The sequence below is a fragment of the Thamnophis sirtalis genome, unplaced genomic scaffold (genome assembly GCF_051295495.1).
Source record: "Thamnophis sirtalis isolate CommonGarterSnake01/CBP01778 unplaced genomic scaffold, rThaSir2_p1.2 scaffold_4, whole genome shotgun sequence".
Classification (NCBI taxonomy): Eukaryota; Metazoa; Chordata; class Lepidosauria; order Squamata; family Natricidae; genus Thamnophis; species Thamnophis sirtalis.
The window spans coordinates 44603025-44623248 of record NW_028261384.1 but is presented as its reverse complement, the minus strand read 5'-3'; the positions used below and the strand labels follow the sequence as shown (position 1 = coordinate 44623248).

Genomic DNA, 20224 nt, shown 5'->3' with positions numbered 1-20224 from the left:
TTATGTGTTGGTCTTGGTTTTAGAACAGTTATTCTTTTTCTCATTAAACTGTAAAGATAACACAGCTAACCAAGATAAATTATTTTAATTCCTAAAGCCCAAGGACTTTTTGGATCTTTCTAGATTTTTAATTTAATAATTTATGTAAAATGTTTCTATTTCACTTCCTGTTGAAAAGATAGCCTTGCAATGCTTTACTATAAAGTAATTGGTTAGAACAGTCAATAAACATATACATGAAATCATATTACTTATTATAATTTACACCTGTATCCCATCACAATCAATTTGACTTTTGGTAACATATACAATAGAAATCAAAATATAAAAACATTCACAGTAAGGATTTTTTTGAAAAAAGCTTTGTGACAATAAAATAAGAAGAAAAAAAGAAACAAAGTAAAGTAGAACAAAAAATTGTGCCAACAAGTTAAAATGCCTTCTGGAACAATTCCAGCTTCAATATCTCTCTGATTGCATTGAAGCATTAAGCCAGCCTGATCTCCATGGGGAGACTGTTCAAAAGGACTAGAACTGCCACAAAGAATAGAACTTCCTTGCTTCAGCTTCTTTTACTAGGGCAATCAAAATAGTTTTTCTCTACATCAGGTTTAACTACAGGAGTTATAGGAGAGGATGCCCATGGATCAGTGGTAGGTTTCAAAATTTTTTACTACCAGTTCTGTGGATATGGCTTATTTTGCGGGTGTGGCTTGGCAGTCATATGACCGGGGGTGAGTGGCTTGGCAGTCATGTGACTGGGTGGGTGTGGCCAATTTAGGCATCTATTTTGCCACTTTAGCAATCCATTAAACAATACACAGTTAGCCCCCTTTTCTATTTTTTTTTAAATACTGCATGAAATTTTTGCTCTGTTTTTTTTTACTAGGGGGAAAGGTTGCCTGGGGATTTCTCCTTTGTGTTAGAGGAACTGGTCTAAGGTATAAGGTCTGCAGCTGGAGCAGGGGGTTTGACTAAATGACTTCTCAGGTCCCTTCCAGCCCTGGATTGCTGTGCTGTTTCAAAACATCCTCTGAAGTTGGTCTAGTGCCAGGTTTGTGGTCCTTCCTTCCTCTCCCTCCTTCCCTCCCTCTATCCATCCCTATCTCATTCACTTTACCTTCCCTTCTTCTTCCTTCCCTCCCTCTCTCCCTCCATCCCTCTCTCTCCTTTCTTTCTTTCTATCCTCCCTCCCTTCCTGTGAAGAACCCAGATGGTCTTTGGTAGGAGGAAGAAAAGCCAGGCGTTTTGAAACTGAGTACATGCCCATTGATCATCTGGCACTCTTAGAGCTCCACTATTGATTAGCTTAGCCTAAGCAAGGATAGTAGTCGAACTTTCAACAAGCTCCATTCCAGGTCTTCAAACTTGGGAACTTTAAGACTTGTGGACTTCAACTCCCAGAATTCTCCAGCCAGCAGAGCTGAATTCTGAGAGTTGAAATCCACAAGTCTTAAAGTTCCCAAGTTTGAAGACCTCTCTGCTCCATGCACTTGGGGATCCCCAAAGGGTGAGGATTTCTTTCTTTCTTTCTCTCTTGAAGTTCCCCTCCGGCTTTTGCTTCCAGGGGGTTCAGGGAGGCTTGCTACCCCCCCCCCGGGTCTATTTTGGGCCTAACAGGCCTCCTTGAAGCATCCTGGGAATAAAAATGGGGCTCGTGGGGCTTCTGGAAGGGGCAGGGGAAGATAAGGTTGCGAGCCCGGTGGGGGTGGTGCTGGGGGACCTAGCAAGACTTACCTGTAGACAGGAGGAGGAGGCAGCTCCTTTGAAGTGCAGGGCAGGCACCATGTGGCAGCTTAGGCAGGCAAGGCAGCTTAGGCAGGAAAGCCACCAGGGAGGTGAGGAGTAACTGGGTGCGGCAGATGGGCACTTAAAATGGTCTGCACATGTGCACAACATTAAAAAGTGAGGGAGGGAATTACATTTTTTCAATGAAGATTGTTCTGTGCATGTGCAGAACAGAAAACCAAGATGGCACCGCCAAGAATAGAACCAGTATGGTCACGTGTCCGCCGGAGTTACTACCTATTCGGCTGAATAGGAGATCATTATTTCATTATAAACAAAATAAAAACCAAACACCCATTAATCTCCCAACAGTCTTATAAGGGATGTACAATACAAATAACAAACCGAGAGAGTGACATGGATACATTTCCTATACTAGATTTACAAAAGAGGCTTGTTAAAATTTGAAGAACGTAATGAGAAGGCAAGAATAAAAAAATGAAAAGAAATCAAGGACCACAACATTATCTGACTGGACTAAACATTGTTAGAAGTAAAAGGAACGAATATAAACCTCGTTTGTCTGAATATGTATGTATGTATGTATGTTTGGGAGGCTTGCAAAATGATCCTGGGGGCTAGGGATGACAAAAATGAGCAAAATCCAAACTATTTTTGCACCCCAACCCCTAGAATCACTCTACAAGCCTCCCAAAGCCTCTGCATGCCTCCCCCCCTTTTTTTTTTACAAAAATGGGCCTTTTTGCAAAAAATGGGCTGCTTTTTGCTCATTTTTGCCCCCCCCAAATCTCCAGGAACACTCTATAAGCTTCCCAAAGTTCTTCATGCCCCCCCACAAAAATCAAAAGTCAAAAAAAAAAATCAAGGTGTGCAGAGGGTTTGGGAGGCCAGCAGAGTGCAAACATTTTTAAAATTTACCTCTTCAAAATCATGGGGTGTCTTATACTCAGTTGCATCCTATAGTCCGAAAAATACGGTATATGTATAAGTGTAAATACTGTATACGTGTGTGTGTGTGTGTGTGTGTGTGTGTGTGTGTGTGTGTTATGACAAAGCATCTGATATGCCCAAATATAGGAGGGAGCATACTTGAAATAGATCTATATTAGTCTCCCTTTATTTATTTATCACAAATCCAACACACACACACGTATGTATGTGTGTGTGTGTATAAAAACTTCTTTATATATTTCTTTTTTTTCTTTACTATATCCTTATTGTGCTTTAAACATATAAAATGTTTTAGGTGTCCCTACATCATTTCAACAATTTATTTATTTATTTATTTTGCTAAATCCTTTCATTTGTAACCTTTAGAATCAAACAGAATATTAACTTCTAATGGCTTGGATATCAAAAGATTCTTATCCAGAGAGAGCACTAATTTCAGAAATTATTTTTACACATGTGTAAAGTCCAATACTATTATTTTTACACAGAGGTGGAATTTAATTTCTCTGCCCGGTTGCTGAGTGGGCATGGTCAAGTCACTTCCTGCACCACAGCAGTGGAAGGGGAGACGTTTTCGCTCTCCCCAGGCTCCAGAGGCTTTCCTTGAGCCCTCTGGGAAGGCAAAAATGACCTCCTTTGGGCTCCAGAGGCCGGAAATGGGCCCGTTTCTGAACTTCCAGTAGGCCCATTTTTTGCCCTCCCCAAACTCCTGAGGCTTTTCTCAAGTCTCCGGGAAGACAAAAATGACCTCCTTTGAGCTCCAGAGGCCGGAAATGGGCCCGTTTCCGGACTTTCCGTAGGCCCATTTTTTTGCCCTCCCCAGAGTCCTGAGGCTTTTCTCAAGTCTCCGGGAAGGCAAAAAATGCCTCCTCTGGGCTCTGGAGGCCAGAAATGGGCCCATTTCCAGATTTCTGGTAGGCCCGTTTTTTGCCCTCCTAGAGCCTCTGCGCTGGCGCTGCATTTACTTGGCATGATGACGTGGACTCCTGGGAGGGACGGAGTGGGCGGGATCAGCCAGTCCTTGTAACTACCGGTTCAGCGAACCAGATTAAAATTAACCTTCAGTTCACCCCAACTGGTCCAAATTGGCTGAATCACACTCCTGCTTTTACAATTATTATACTTATTTTATGTTTGAAATAGGTTTAGTCAGAATTATTATAAGATGGTATTATTTATGACATAAAAAACAAAACATGTATCTTTCAGTTTCCTGCTGCAGAACATTACCTATTTATATTACAAGTAGAATAGCAAGTTTAAAAATTGTGCCTCTGTCTCACTTCTTCATTAACAAGTTCTAATTTAAGAAGAAAGTGATTGGATGATGTAAAATATATATAGCCTTAATTAAAACAGCTGTTTTAATTTTTTTGTGATTCCACAAAAAAAACTAGAATGTTGGTTTTTCAGTTGCTTTCCTGACCTCAAAGTTCTGGCACCAGAACTGCCCTGCCCCTCTTTGTATCTATTTTGTTACTATTATTTTATATTATGTTTTAACTTATCTAGTTTTTATTCTTTTAAAAAATTGTGTGATCTTCTCATTTTTGAAACACAACGATTTTCAAAAATTAATTGCAAGGAGTAGATCCATTCCCTAAAATCAGGATGCAAGTTTCTTTTTAATTATGTAAAATTACTTCTCTGCTATGACTTCTAAATATATGGAATAAGAAGAGGAGGAGGAGAAGAAGAGCAAAAGACAGCAATGTATTTTATGTCAACTGTGGGTTATTTTGAGGACAGATCTGGCTACAGAAGAATTCTATACCTGTATCATTAAGAAGATCAACAAAGTAATAAAACCATACCAGAAACAATCTAGTAATACAAGGCACAAGGCAAAAGGCAAAAGGCAGGAGTTTGACAAAACGCAAAGTTTTAGATGCAATTCTAATTTTACCTGAGGAGAGTTTTTACTTTTATGATAATAGCAGAAAAGTAAAAATTGAAATTTTTATATAGGAATGGGAAAAGCAAAAATGGAAGGGACAAGCATGGCAAAAACGAAGAAAAATGACTAGGATAAACCGTGAGAAAGAGCAAGTACAAAAGGAAAATGAGAACCTGGGAACTGGAATTCTGAATCTCCACAAAGTGTGGAACACTCTGTTCAAGTTCGCTTCAATCCCTTTGACACAAATATTTCATTTATGAAAAATTTCACAAATATTTTATTATTTTTTTATGTTTTAGTCAGAATATATATATATTCCTAGAAGGAATATAATTTCTTTCATTTTATTAGTACCTAACCTGAATGATCAACTCACAAATACTGTAAAGAAGAAAAAGGTAAATATATTTAATTTATATATTTATATAATAAAAATCTTATAAATAAATAAAAATATTACAAGTATCTGTTAACTTTAAGTACAACGAAGATACTTTTTTTGAAACTGACCGTTTTACAGTTTAAACTAAGGTGACCAGACGTCCCGATTTCAGCGTGACAATCACGCTTTATAACAATTTGTCCCGTTTCCCGCCGCATTTTAAAAACGTCCCGATTTTCTGGCTTCATGTTGAAAGCCCAGTGGATTTGCTTAAGAAATCCTAACCGGGGCAAGACAAAAGACACCCTGTCTAACTAACCTCTCTCTCTGTCTCAGTACTTTCATTGAAGATATTAAAACTTTAAAGCAAGAAAACGGAGCCCCCCCACCCCTTTTTACTCACTTTTATAAGAAAAAATGACCCATTACCATAGAGCTGCAGGAAATAGCTGGCTAGAGAGGGAAGTGACTGTTACTTCCTGGATTTTCCGGAGGGGAGGGACACGGAGTTTGGAGGTCTGCTCGTGTGGGGAAAAATGGTGGCTGTTCTTTTTTCTTTGAAAAATATTTCCCTGGGACTATTTAACCATTTTAATTTGCTCAGTTCTTTGTATTAACATCTACATCATTCTGGATTGATTTGGAGTGTCTGCCTACTGGTAAGTGGTTTTTTTCTTTTATTTTTTAATGTATTTTAAAATAATATTTTATTTATTGTGCATAGGATTTATTAAAATAGTTTTATTCTGTGTGGATTTAAGTTAAGAACTCCCTGTTATTAAGCTTTCCTCAATTAATCTCTGAGTAGATTCCCACCAACTTCAAGATCCCAAGGGCACATCTTGGAAGCTACACCTTTGCTTAGTTTATAGATGATGCCTTTCCTTAAATATGAAAATAAATACATTTATTGTTCAAATGTGTACATCTCAATAGAAATGACTCTCAGGGGTGACAACAATCCACTAAAATAATAATATAAAATAGTAATTACAAAAACAGGAGCAACTGTTATGAAAATTATTATTAAAAAATAAAGAATAAAAATGGAGTTATTAAGTATTTTAATTGCAGCAACCACAATACAATACCTCCGTCCTTCTTTTCATTAAACTAGACATACCCAATTCCAAGGAATTAAAAGACGCTTGCTCCTGGGGAGGAAAGCTATGACAAATCTAGACAGCATCCTAAAAAGCAAGGTGACCAGATTTTCAGTAAAGAGGGACACCTTTGACTGGGGGTGGGAGCTTAATTAAAAATTTTATATGGAGCAACAAAAATTTTCATACAACGCAAAAATAGTATTGTAATATGTTTTTTATTACAACATAACTACAATTTACAAATATAAATTGTAACTGTTGCCAAACATCAAAATTTTGATCGCGTGACCATGAGGATGCTGTAACGGTCGCTAAGTGTGAAAATGGTCGCGAAGTGTGAAAATGGTCATCAGTCACTTTTTTCAATGCCATTGTAACTTTGGTCACTAAGCCCATTATATCACCTTTCTTGCCACAGTTCTTAAGTGAGTAACTGCAGCTATAAGTTAGTAACATAAGTGAATCTGGTTTCCCCATTTGACTTTGCCCATTATATCACCTTTCTTACCACAGTTCTTAAGTGAATAACTGCAGCTGGTATTTTGTATTTTGGATAGAATCTTTTTTTAAATTTGTCTAAGACAATTTTAAAAAAGGATTCTATCCAAAATAAATTGAAATGAAACCATTTTTAAAAATTCTATGCACAATACTTTGAAATATATTGTGCATAGAATTTTTTAAAATAGTTTTACTTCAATTTATTCCGTGTGGAATAGTTTAAAATGTTTTACTTCAATTTATTCTGTGTGGATTCTTTTTTTAAATTGTCTTAGACTATTTAAAAAAAGATTCTATCCAAAATACAAAATACCAGCTGCAGTTATTCACTTAAGAATTGTGGCAAGAAAGGTGGTATGGTGACCAAAGTTACAATGGCATTGAAAAAAGTGACTGATGACCATTTTTCACACTTAGCGACCATTTTCACACTTAGCGACCGTTGCAGCATCCTCATGGTCAAATTTTGATGTTTGGCAACAGTTACAATTTATATTTGTAAATTGTAGTTATGCTGAAATTAAAAAAAAAACATTACAATACTATTTTTGCGTTGTATGAAAGTTTTTGTTGCTCCGTATAAAATTTTTAATCAAGCCCCTCCCCCCCGGTCAAAGGTGTCCCTCTTTACCAATCTGAAAATCTGGTCACCTTAGTTTAAACAAGACTTGGTTTTACACACAAACTGTTTTAAGGTACACTACATATAGTTTTAAAATAAGCACCTGTATAGAATTATGCCATGGCATCTGAAGGTATTGTGAGTAAAACATTCCAGATTTATATTTGGCATGTTTCTCAACCACGACAACTTTAAAATGTCAGGATATCTCACCTTATCCCAATGGGACTAACCTGTCTTACTTGTTCCAGCGGAAAGAGCCTAATCTTTATCCCATCAACTAAAGAATTTTGGCTAGTGGGGCTGCATTCTGGAATATCTCCCATCAGAGGTAAGATTCACTCCATACCTCTGACCTTACAGAAAAGCTCTGCCACTTGGCCTGTGATCCTAATAGACGGTCTCTTGCGACGAGCCGAAGGACAGAGAACGGAAGTGTGATCTTCCTCCCATATTTGGGCATACCAGGGGTTGTGACTTTAAATATATACCTTTCACCCTGGCCTGGCCGATAAGGAGTCGAGCTCTGTAGCTCAATGGTTAACACATCTGCCTAAGAGGCAATAGAGCACAGGTTCGATTCCCAGCAAGGGTATGGCTAGCTGATGAGAGCTAAATAGCTTGAAATAGATCTATACTAGTCTCACTTTATTTATTTATCAGCACAAATATAACAAATGTAACAAAAAGGCAACAGTAAAAAATATTGGGTTTCTGTCTGGATGGTCTCTTGTGACGAGCCGAAGGACAGAGAACGGAAGTGTGATCTTCCTCCCATATTTGGGCATACCAGGGGTTGTGACTTTAAATATATATATATATATTTGTATTTGTGCTGATAAAAAAGAAATCTAATATATATATATATTAGCATCTTCCAGCCCCACCACACATACGGGATGAGCTTCCTGTGGACACCGGTGCACTCTGTCTCAGTCTGTCTTTGCTTGCCACATGGTGCATCCAGTGGACCAGAACATGTGCCTTCCCCCACACCTCTGCCTCTGCTTGCTGCTTGGAGGGCCAGCCCAGTGGTCACAGCGCTTGGACTCATCTGCGCTGCATGGGCTGCGCAGCCCGAGTGCATTGACCAAGGCCAGACACCATTGGCCCTTGCCGCCTCCCGGTTCACAATCTTAATTGGGGTTAATTTTTGGGATTGGGTTTATATTAGGAACATTCTAAAAATCATGCTAGGGATTATGTTCTGGTTGGGTCTTATTTTCGGAGAAATGGGTAGCTTAAAAAAACCTGCGGTTTCTATTAATGACAGCAACAGGGAGTGCTGAGATTGTAAGTCTGTGGTGACGTGACAGCTTACTTTACAAGCACATCACTTAGTGATGGAAATTGAAGACCCAACTTCTTCATATGTCAAGGACTCCCTGTTCATACACATACATGCTAATTCTATGGCCCTAGGATGACCAACATGTGTAATTTCAATGGTTACTGAACCTTAAATCCTATCATTCTAACCAATAAGATGAGGTGATATGCAAATTATAGTCCAATATTGGCTACACATTCTCTGCTTTTGTTATTTTTTAAAAGATTAAAAGATACTCTGAATTACGGTAAATAATCTAGGTTATTTATTACATTGCTGCAAGAATATTTCAGCTATCTAATATATAATTATCCAGATATTAGACAAACAATTACATAAATATGCTTAAATGCTGTTACACACTATGCAAATATAAAAATAGCTTATGCTTTCTTTTGGGAAGCAGAGCACACTGAAATTAAAATTTCCAAAAACTGAGGCAATCTTGTTCATATTTAGCTGTTAGTTACAACTTTAAATTGTTACCAGAAATAAGGCTAAAAACTTTATTCTGCTTATATTAGAATAAGCTGTTTGAATGTGCTACTATAAAATACACTTGTCAGCAGACTTGATTCTAAAATGGGTTCATTTTTGTCAGAAAAGTACAAATAATAAAAAGGTGATAAGTTGATCAGTGAGGAAAAAACTTGTTCCAATACAACTGTTTGCAGATTGAAGATCAGTGGCAAAATCTAAAGAGAACACAATACCTTTTGGAAGAAAATGCTTTATATTATGCAGAATTTACAAACTATTTTCAAATTGTTCTAAAAATAGTACTGTAGTGTTTTCCAAATTCCACCCTTTTCATTGCTGAGACATTGCAAGTGGCAAAAATATTAGTATTTGTTTACATACTATGTTCGGAAGATTATATTTAATCAATTTTAGCAGAGATGCATATTAGTGCTCCTTTCTGTTAGTCTCAGCCAACAACAAAGCCTCTGGAGAGTGGTTTTGTAGTGTATATGGGATCTTTTCGTATCGTTATGATCATACGAACGGTTGTAGCACGTAGCTTATTGTGTAACGAAATTAGGCAAACTGAAAGCCTAAACTGAAGAGTAACAATTTCTTTCGAAACTTTCACTAACAATAGCGGCGTGCTCGTATTGCATGAGCAGTGGTGTGTAGATTCTTTAGTTGCACATGTAATAGTAATGTTCAGTACCCTTCACTTCATCTGTGGAGCTCAAGATTCAAAAGTACAGAGGGTTTATTAAGGAGAGAAATGGAGTCAGCAAGCATGACCATTTGACTACTCTAGTGGAATGGGGGGGGGCGCTATCATTTGAACCTGATACAATGGCACAAGGATGAGTGTGAAAAACTGCCTCACTTCTGTTTCTACAAGCCGTGTAAGGCGTGTCGGGCGGATGCTGGGCTGGAAAAGAATAGGAATTAGCAAGATAGACGCAAATGTACTGCAGTGGCTCTTCCAACTGTCTTCTTCATTTTCGATTACTGGTCGGCGACAGTAGCTAAGGACGCTTTCTTTCGGGCTCCTTGTCGCCAGGGTATCGAGCACAAACGCGAAACAGGTCCTCGCAACAGCGCATAGATACGTACATAGAGAGTCCGCCGCGCAAAACAACGTAATGCCCCGGTTCCTTCCTTCAAGGTGGCTTTTTTTATTTTCCCCGTCTCGGCAGACGCACAGATCCGCCGGACCAAAGCCGGGCAAGCCGTCAGCAGAGCGACAAAGTCCTACCCGAGCGCCGCTGCGCGTGTGTGGGCGGCTTCCGCCTTTCCCTGCAGCTGGGCGCCTGCGTGCAAGAGAAAAGGGGGCGGTGGTTGAACTCACCAAACAGCGTCGGCTACGAGGCGGGGGGTGGTGGCGGCCGGGAGGCGGCGGCGGCGGCGGCCGGAAGGCAGCCCTCTTTTCGCTCTCCCAAGCCCGCTTTGCTTTGGCGGGTCGGTGGATCTCTGAGCGAGGGAGGGACGCAGGCGGGGAGGAGGGAGGTGAATGCCCCCTCTTCAGTGCCTTTGCACCAACAGCAGCAGGTAAAGTCGACTCAGCCCCAGGCGGCTCCCCTCGGTGACCCGCCCGATCCCCGCAGTGTCAAATGACTTGCCTTCTCTGCAACCGCCCTTTGGTTATCCCGGGCTTCGTGTGGCTCCCTCCTCCTCCTCCTCCTCCCTCGCCTCCATTCCCGGCTGTCACTGAGGGACAACCGTAGAAGGCAAGGAGGAAGGAAGTGATTTTTGAGGCCTGCAAGGTTCCTACAAGGCGCCGTTCCCTCTCCCGTCGCCTGCGCTCCAGCTTCTAGAAGCAGGTCTGTTTGCTGCTTCGGTTCGTGAGAACCAGGAAGGTTGGAGGGAAGCTTTTTTTTTTTTTTTTTTGCTCTCTAGAGGCTTCCGAGAGGCAGAGGAAAATATTTCTTAATGGGGCCGCGGTCGGGCGCGTTTTACCGCCCCTGTTTCTAGGGGGAAGGAGAAGTTGCTTTTTCTCACCTCAAACCTTCACTCTTTTCAACCTAGCTTGTTCTGCCTCGCTCTCTTACGAAGTGATCCGAAAAGCTTTTCAATTTCAGATTCTGTTCTTCACACCATGTGAACTCGGAAGTAACCCCCCCCCAAGGAGTTCATCGACATTTGCTTTCAAGTGAACGGGTATAAAATTGCACCTTTCAGTCACATTTACCAGATCTTTTGATTACATCAGCTTACTCATCATAATTTATCCGTTTAAAAAAAGCAAACAAAGCAAGGCATGTTCTTTAGATATGAAGAACCTGAGTAGCTTTTTTTAAAAAAGTCTTAGATATGAAATTTTATTTCTTTGACTCAATCATGGCATCTTCTGGGGAGGTTTAAGATTCAGTGCGTTGTGAAGATCTATTTGTCACAAACCTGTTATATTCCAAATGTGCCCATTTGGAAGAGGAATAAAACCCAATCATAAATTTATCAAACAGTGATTTTGTTCACTTGAATTTCCAAGCTAGAATCAACTTGGTTCTTTCATTATATGCCAAAGAAGGTGATTTATTTATTGATAAATATAGAAAAAAATGAATACTCCTGTGTATTGAATTAAAATCTCTGCATTGAAGTGCAAACATGAAGCTAGCACAGGCTATTGTTTAGCTCTATTTTAACTGAAAAGAAGATGCAAAATTTTAAACCATTCCTCCAAAAGAAAAATTAATTGAAACAAACTTTTCTGCCACCTTATTTAAACCAATTCCCATTTTAAGTGGAAAATAAGACTGGAAAGGATAGCACTTCTTCTCAAACACAATACTCTAAATTTTATACAATGTAAAATTGGAAACATTTTATGAAATTCAGTGATATTTTCCAACATTAGATAAAATGATGGGACATTTTGTATCCATATCAAATCTTCTATGGAGGGAACATCTAAAATCATATGATATATACAATAAAAAATGATTTAGAAATGCCATTGAGATGATCCAACCTTTGGACATGTCTAAACTAACTTTAATTATAATTTTTACAAAATATTTCTTTTGATAACATTTTTAATTAGAAAAAAGCAAGACGTATCTGATTAGAAATGCTGTATGAATAATATACTCACATATGAGTGTGTATATCTTTTGTAAAATAAGAGGAAATGATAAATGCTAGGTTTTTATTTATTATTACTGTGTTTCCCCCAAAATAAGACGGTCTTATTTTCTTTTGACCCCCAAAATAAGCGCTTGGCCTTATTTTCAGAGGGGTCTTATTATTATTGAGGTGCAGGAAGCGATGAGCATGGTCACTTCATAGCTGCTGCTGTGTTGCAATATTTTCAGGGAGGGCTTATTTTGGGGGGAGGCTTATTTTAGCACATGCGCTCAAAAGCCCAATTGGGCTTATTATTCAGGGAGGTCTTATTTTCAAGGAAACAGTATACATTTACGCTATATTTTCAATTTTATTTCCTGAACTAAAACTTCTCAGCAGTATTTACACATGGTTAAGTAACATAGTTCTCAATAAGATATAATATTTTATGATTTGGCCCTTGTTCCATTTTTTGCACAACCACTAGTTTTTGGGAGCAAGTTTGGTTAAGACATTAGGCTAGAAAAAGCCAGCTTGGACCAGCCCTAGGACCGGGGCAGTGGTAAATTACTTCTCTAAAACTTTGCCAAGGAAACAGCCAGGCAGTCTCCAAGAATTGGACACTAAAGGGAAGAAAGAAAAAGGTTTTCTTGATCATGGACATAATTAATGTGGGTAATATCCTTGTTGTGGTTATGGCATGGTAAATATATTTGTAGGGGTAACATATATTGATCAATAACCCTAAACTTAATCCATATGACATATTACTGAGTCATAATCAGTTGCTATGTAAAAATCAATGATGGCACTTCAATAGTTAGATGGCCTACATTGGTATTTGACTATAGATCTTTTTACCATTTATACATTATGGTGTTTTACTAATCTAGGTGAAATGTTAATATGTATTGCTAGTCCATGTATGATATGCCATACACTAAATCAATCAATCAATCAATCAATCAATCAATCAATCAAAGATGAGCAAAAACATTTTAGTGGACAAAAAAGAATAGAACTCCATATTTTATTTTTGGTTTATTATTAATTTATATTATGCCTAGAATACATAATATTTCTGCTCCCTGTTTTCCCCATAACACATCCCTGAGTGGGGGATTAGGCTCCGAGAGTGACTGGCCCAAAATGAACTCACTGGCTTTTGTCAAACTTTTCTTCGTGAAATAAATCTGCGTTCATTAGTTGAAAAGCCTTTAAAAAAAACCTTGTGAAAAAAAATTATTTTGATAGATTGTTTCTGTAGAATATTGCCTCCAATATATATTTATCAAACTAAGTATTGAGCACTGTTTTGCTATTATATTTTTCAGTTAATAGTTATGTATATAGTTAGCAATTTTTTCATTAACTGAAGAACTGTACTAGCAATTTTCTTACAAATATATTCCATTTAATTAAATTCTAAGAATTAAACTTAGAATTGCAGGCCAAGCATAAGAAAAGTACATAATGCTTTAGAGAAGTTAATGTTTTAATTCCTATTTATAACAGTTTCAGTTTAGTCAAATTTTCTTTAAAGATTTTGCCTGCGATATAAATCTAAAAGTGAAAGTGTTTGGGAAGGTTTAAAATCTCATATCATTGAAATCCAACATTTTTTCACAGATGCTATCCATATTGTTCTTCCTGTCATTTTTGAGGTATTCTTAAGAAGCAATGAAGTTAAATTCTGACCTAGCTATTACAATTACATTCTGTACAAGTAGTCGTGGCCTTAACCACCAGTTGCTTAGCAACTATGTGAAGTTATGCTAGACCTCCCCCTCCCCCCAGGTACTGATGACCCAGTTCTGAAGTTCTGACAGCTGCTGCTCCATGCAGTTATGTGATCTCATTTTGGGTCTTTGACAACTGACCCACATTTATTTCACATAAGTATGCTGCCTCCTACTGTCATGATACTATTTACAATGTTTTTTTTCTGAAAAATAGTATTTAATTTCAGTTTGGGGCTAAAATGCCCTGTAATGAAAAGTGGGCTGACTTAGTGACCATGACATTTGCTAATGGCCACAGATTTGTTTAATGACCATGGTGATTTACTTAATGACCTTTGCAAAAAAGTTCATAAAATCAGGTCAGACACCCTATGACTCACTTTACACCCATCACAAGTTACAGTTGTAATGGGCAGGCTCCATTATGATTGTAAGTTGAACACTACTTGTAATTATTCAAATTTCACAAGTTTTAGTTTTCTTTATGCATTTTTTAGATTTTTTAAATTCTACTTTGTAAGTGACTCAGTGCAACAAGCACCATGTAATACTCTTTCCTCCTATTTTGTCCACAAAAAAAACCTGTGGGTTGAGTTAAGCTGAAAGTAACTTGCCCACAGTCACTGAAACAGCTTTCATGCCTATGGTGATTCACTTAAAATTGGCCCACTTAACTGCCTTGCTTAGCAATGGAATTTCTGGTTCCAACTATGGTCAAGGATCCCCTGTACTACGTGACAAGAATGATCACATTTTGCAGAGAAGAAATGTCTATTCCAGTGTAATAGAAATGGAAGTGAAGATAAGACTGCTGATTTTTTACAAGTATCCAAAATATTATAATAGGGATTACCATGCAGATTTTGTCTCTACTTGGTAGAAAATGAATTCCCTTATTCAGTCCAAGAAATGGAATTCTCTTTAGTAAAATTATAAGTGAATAATGGTTTAAGGACATCAGATGTAAAAGGAGCTCCTAAAGTTTTGTTCAGATATTGTCATAAATAACAGATGTGAGTAGCGAGGGAAATGAATGGAATTGAATTCAAAATTTGTTTTCCCAGGGATGCACAATATTTATTCTATATCAGTTGACTCTTTTTGTCAATGGCTATAGCAGTGATGGTGAATCTTTTCTGGACCAAGTGCCCAAAGCGCATGTGTGCACCTGAACCCCCAAAATGCACCCCCATGCATTTGCTCTGCCACCATGCACACACGACTTCCCTACACATGCCCCACCCTGCCCGTGTACGCATGACCCCCGCACATGTCCTTGTAATCCATGTACATGTGCCATGCGCATGTGACCCCCCCATGCACCCTGCCCCCGCTCATGTGCTGCAGAGGCCTAAAGGCCAGTTGGCCGGCACTTCAGAGCTGATGTACTCTGCTCTTAAATTTACTTCTATATTGTCAGTGTATGTGCTCTAAACGGCCTGCTATCAGGCCGCCAATCAGTGGTGGGAACCCCTGCTGTAAACAATTAAGCAAAGAAATTTCAGTTTGAATGTGCATGGGACATTCAAATTTTAAAATAGTTACTATTTAAATATTAAAAGTGATATTAGAAACTAGATTTCAGAAGTTTTAGTTTAAGAAATTAATTGTACCTTCAAAAATAAAAGATGTAAACAACTATTATAATTATTATATTTTTCGGAGTATAAGACGCACCAGAGCATAAGACGCACCAATGTTTGAAGAGGCAAATTTAAAAAAAGTAGGTAGGTAGATAGAGGGATAGAGAGGGAGCGAAAGAGAGAAATACAGTAGGTAGGTAGGGAGAGAGAGAGTAGTTAGGTAGGAAGGTAGGTAGATAAAGGGATGGGGAGAGGAAGAGAGAAATAGAGAGAGAAATACAGTAGGAAGGTAGGGAGAGTAGATAGGTAGGTAAAGGGCTAGAGATAGCGAAATAGAGAGAGACAGAGAGAAATACAGTAGATAGATATGGAGGGAAAGAGAGAGAGTAGGTAAGTTGGTAGGTAGAGGGATAGAGAGAGAAATAGAGAGAAAAAGAAATACAGTAGATGGTAGGGAGAGAGAGAGTAGGTAGGTGCATAGGTAGATAGAGGGGGGGAAATAGATAGATAGAAATACAGTAGGTAGGGAGAGAGAGAGAATAAGTAGGTAGATGTTTCTAGGTATATTTATCCATGTGCTGGAGAAGGAAATCACTGACAATCTGTAGCACCTAAGACTTTGTTTCTGTTGGCGCAGCACTTGATCAATATCAATATCAATCAGTTAAAGAGCTTTCCAAAAGGGGGAAAAGGGTTTTGCGTTCTGCAAATCTCCCAAAAATGGCCCATTTTTTAAAAAAGAAGGGCATGAATAATCTTGGGGGGCTTGCAGAGTGCTCCGGGAGGGGAACAAGCAAAAAACGGCCCGTTTTTTGCAAAAAGGGGCCCTTTTGGCAAAAAAAAAATAGCATGTATAGCCTTATGGACAGTTATAGAGTGCTGCTCAATTATTGCTCATTTCTGCCCTACCCATCCCCCAGGAGCTCTCTGAAAGTCTCTATAAGGTATGCATGGCCATTTTGGTGAAGGGCGGGGCTTCAGGAGGCAAAAAAAATGCTGTATTTGATATATAAGACGCACCCAGATTTTCAGCCTCTTTTTGGGGGAAAAAACGTGTGTCTTATACTCTGAAAAATACGATATGCCTTCCAGTAAAGTGGAGGAAACAGTATTCCTTTAATGATAAAACTATTTTGAGATCAAAACTGAGCTGATATTTTTGTGCTGCAAAAAAGCAGTATTCTAATTAGCTATAAGGGCTTTCACTTCTGTCTAGAAAATTTCTACACAATTCTATATACATTTCAAAATATACTTCAGAGTCAGATAATTCATTGCATAATTGAGCTTTTCAAATATGAAACTAATAATTCTTAAGATGACCAAATATTCTTTATTGTAAACTCTGCTTTGAACGCTTCAAATTCATAGTATATGGTACATTCATTATATATGTGCATGTTACGCATATAATGCAAATATATTGATAAAGAATGTATGTAAAAATTTACCCGATGAAAATAAAATTTAAAGGTAAATCAGAGAAACAATACCTTATTTTGACATCACATTTTATGAGATTAGGTGGCCATTCTGGTACCTACTTTCTTGGAGTCTGTTTCAGCCAAATGTATGTCTAGAATAAAAGGTACTTTGTTGTGCACATTTCATGTTTTAGCACGTTATCATTCATCTTTCTGTTGCAGCTCCATCTTTCATTTTGTCATGTGCTGTCTGCAGCATACATCCCCCTATGTTGCTTTGTTTTGTTTTTTCTTATTCTACTTTGTCACTGAAGAAATTATTAATTTATCTGACAGGGGTCAGACAGAATATCTTTGGGTTACACATACGTTTTTCCTGTTTGTCAAACAATACACTTGTTACTATTATGGAGTTCTATGTAAAATGGATAATAAAATGCTAGTACATTTAAGTAGAGTAATGCATTACCTTCAGAATGCTTGCTGAGTAAGCACTTATTTCATGAAGTCAAATCTGAAGTTGTGTGTTTCAGAGTGCTTGATATTCATTCCAGGAAAGCAAATTGGTATGTTTTCAGTCTTGGAGATGTGAATGATATGCATGCTGACTTCAGCAATGGACAAGTTGCCTTTTAAATAGGATGTCGAATTAACAAATCATGGTTATTTCAATCAATATAAATTTATGGGGAGGATGGAAGATATATATTTTATGTGTGTGTGTTGGGGAAGGTGTTTGTATAAATAACATATATCTTTTATCTTTCTCATAAATTTATATTGATTGAAATGCTTAATGCATAATATATGCATAATATGCATTACATACATGCATACATACCTACAATTTCTATTTTTGGGCATTGTTAGAAAATGCTACAATTGCACTTTTCTTGTAAGTTCATATAAAGTCTAATGCTAATAACATTTCGGAAACGTATTTACATGTTAATTGTTTTGGTTTGGATTCATTTTAGGCAGCCTTCCTTAATCTACTGGCCCTCAAATAAATTCTCGTCCAACTTTTCAGCCATGAAATTTGAAAGCCAACATTTCTAGTGGTTATTAGTTCAGAAAGGTGTCCTTAGGACCAGATTGTATGTGGAATGACTCCTTAGAACAGGCATGACCAATTGCTCCCCGTGTGTTTCATTTTGCAACTTATAGAAGCTCCAGCAAGCTTGATTGTTTGTTAGACATTTTGGTAATTTTAGTTCAAAAACATTTGGGTTTTGGTTTTCTCAACTGCCATGTAGAAACCAAAATCCTAGAAATGTAAAGAGTTAGGAAACTTGAGTGATTTTTGTTCCACTTGATAGTTTTAATATATGATGTTTGTTGATCATTGGATTCACCCAGCCTTGGACTGCAGTATTGGCTATAGACATGGTAATGCTTTATACAATTGATTGGGGTGCAGTTGGGTGTTGTAAGTTCTTCTTCTAGCAATGTTCAAGGAATAGGTTTTATACTAAAATGGAAAATTAAAGATTAACCCATTGATTTAAAAGAATATCATTATGAATTTACATGTTTTAGGGACTTGGGCGTGTAATATATATTATATAAACACACACAATGATTGCAATTTCAGTTATTTGAAAGTTTCCTAAATGAATGATTTTGTTTATTTATTTAAAATATTTATATAATTGCACATCTTCTAAGAAACTGAGTGGGTCTCAGTCAAAAATTAAAATAACATAAAAACTATACGCAAAGTATTAAAATCAAATGCATTAAAAAAAAAAACTGATGCTGTCAAGTTTCCAATATCCTGTTGCCTCATTTTATCCTACTGTTTGGGGGAAAAGACAGATATTTAAAACTTTATAAAAGATAAGGAAGGTAGAGATGTGTCAAACCTCAGGAGGATGAGTAATCCATAGGGTAGGGGCTACTTGAAATAAGTTGGAAATAAGGAAAGCACTTGGAACGTGCCAGCCCTATATAACTTGGTAAGACATCCTTAGGGAGATGTCTTTAGTAAAAGCAGTCCTGCAGATAATATGGTCCTGTGACTTATAAAGTTTTTTAAGTTTATGACTGGCACCTTGAATTACACACAGAAAGAAAATGGATGCCAGTGCAACTTGCACAATACAGGTGTCATATAGGGAAATCACTGTTATATAGGTGTCCATCACAGTGCCTAATGTTGTGTTCTGAACCAGTTCAAGTTTCCAGTGAGATAATAATTTAATGCTGTTTCAGAAGTGTTAATTGCCTAAGCTTTTTGCTCAATATCAGACTGACAAACTTAAGAAAAATCTACTTAGCTTTATTCTCCTACTCTGATAGGGTAGAAGTTTTAGTATCCTGGGAATGGGTACCTATTATTTTTAAATTTATTGATTTGATTTGATTTTATTATATTTCTATGCCGCCCTATTCCCAGAGGGACTCAGGGCGGCTCACAAACCAAGTAAAGGGGGGGGGGGATACAAACAGGAAGAAAGACAACGGACAAACAACAGCAACAATTTAAAAACAATCAACAGCCACACAATTCGAGCGGGGACGGGAACTCATCAGCCCCAGGCCTGTTGGAACAGCCAGGTTTTAAGGGTTTTGCGGAAAGCCTGAAGGGTGGTGAGGGTCCGAATCTCCACGGGGAGCTCATTCCAGAGGGCCGGAGCAGCCATAGAGAAGGCCCTCCGGGTGGTAGCCAGTCGGCATTGGCCGGTGGATGGAATTCGGAGGAGGCCTAGTCTGTGGGATCTAATCGGTCTGTTGGAGGTAATTGGCAGCAGGCGGTCTCTCAAGTACCCAGGTCCAATACCATGAAGGGCTTTATAAGTGATGACTAGCACCTTGAAGTGTATCCGAAGACCAATAGGCAGCCAGTGCAGCTCGCGGAGGATAGGTGTAACGTGGGTGTACCGAGGTGCACCCACAATTGCTCGCGCGGCTGAATTCTGGACAAGCTGAAGTCTCCGAATGCTCTTCAAGGGCTGCCCCATGTAGAGCACGTTGCAGTAGTCCAGTTTTGAGGTCACAAGGGCACGAGTAACTGTTGCGAGGGCCTCCCGGTTCAGGTAGGGACGCAATTGGTGCACCAGGCGAACCTGGGCAAATGCCCCCCTGGTCACAGCTGACAAATAGTGTTCAAAAGTCAGCTGTGGGTCCAGGAGGACTCCCAAATTGCGAACCCTGTCTGAGGGGTGTACAGTTTGACCCCCCCAGAGATGGAATACTTGGCCAATTGGTGGGAGGGAAACACACCAGCCACTCGGTCTTGTCCGGATTGAGTACAAGCTTGTTAACCCCCATCCAGATCCTAACAGCCTCCAGGCACTGACACATCACGTCAACCGCTTCACTGAGTTGGCACGGGGCGGACAGATACAACTGTGTATCGTCCGCATACTGATGATATTTTATCCCGTGCCGTCGAATGATCTCACCC

At 38.5% G+C, this 20224-nt stretch overlaps 1 protein-coding gene across 4 annotated transcripts in view; it reads left to right on the top strand.

Annotated features, from left to right (window-relative positions):
• The first annotated feature begins 10391 nt into the window (after positions 1-10391).
• TBC1D5 (TBC1 domain family member 5) overlaps positions 10392-20224 on the top strand; it is a 365348-nt gene continuing 355515 nt past the window's right edge. Inside the window, exon 1 of one of the 4 annotated variants that reach the window (XM_014051938.2) lies at positions 10392-10548. The gene's annotated coding sequence lies outside the window, so the exon portion shown is untranslated. Of the gene's footprint in view, positions 10554-10692; positions 10821-20224 lie in introns of those variants that run through there. The other 3 variants (XM_014051928.2, XM_087712828.1, XM_087712827.1) reach the window with 3 other exon arrangements.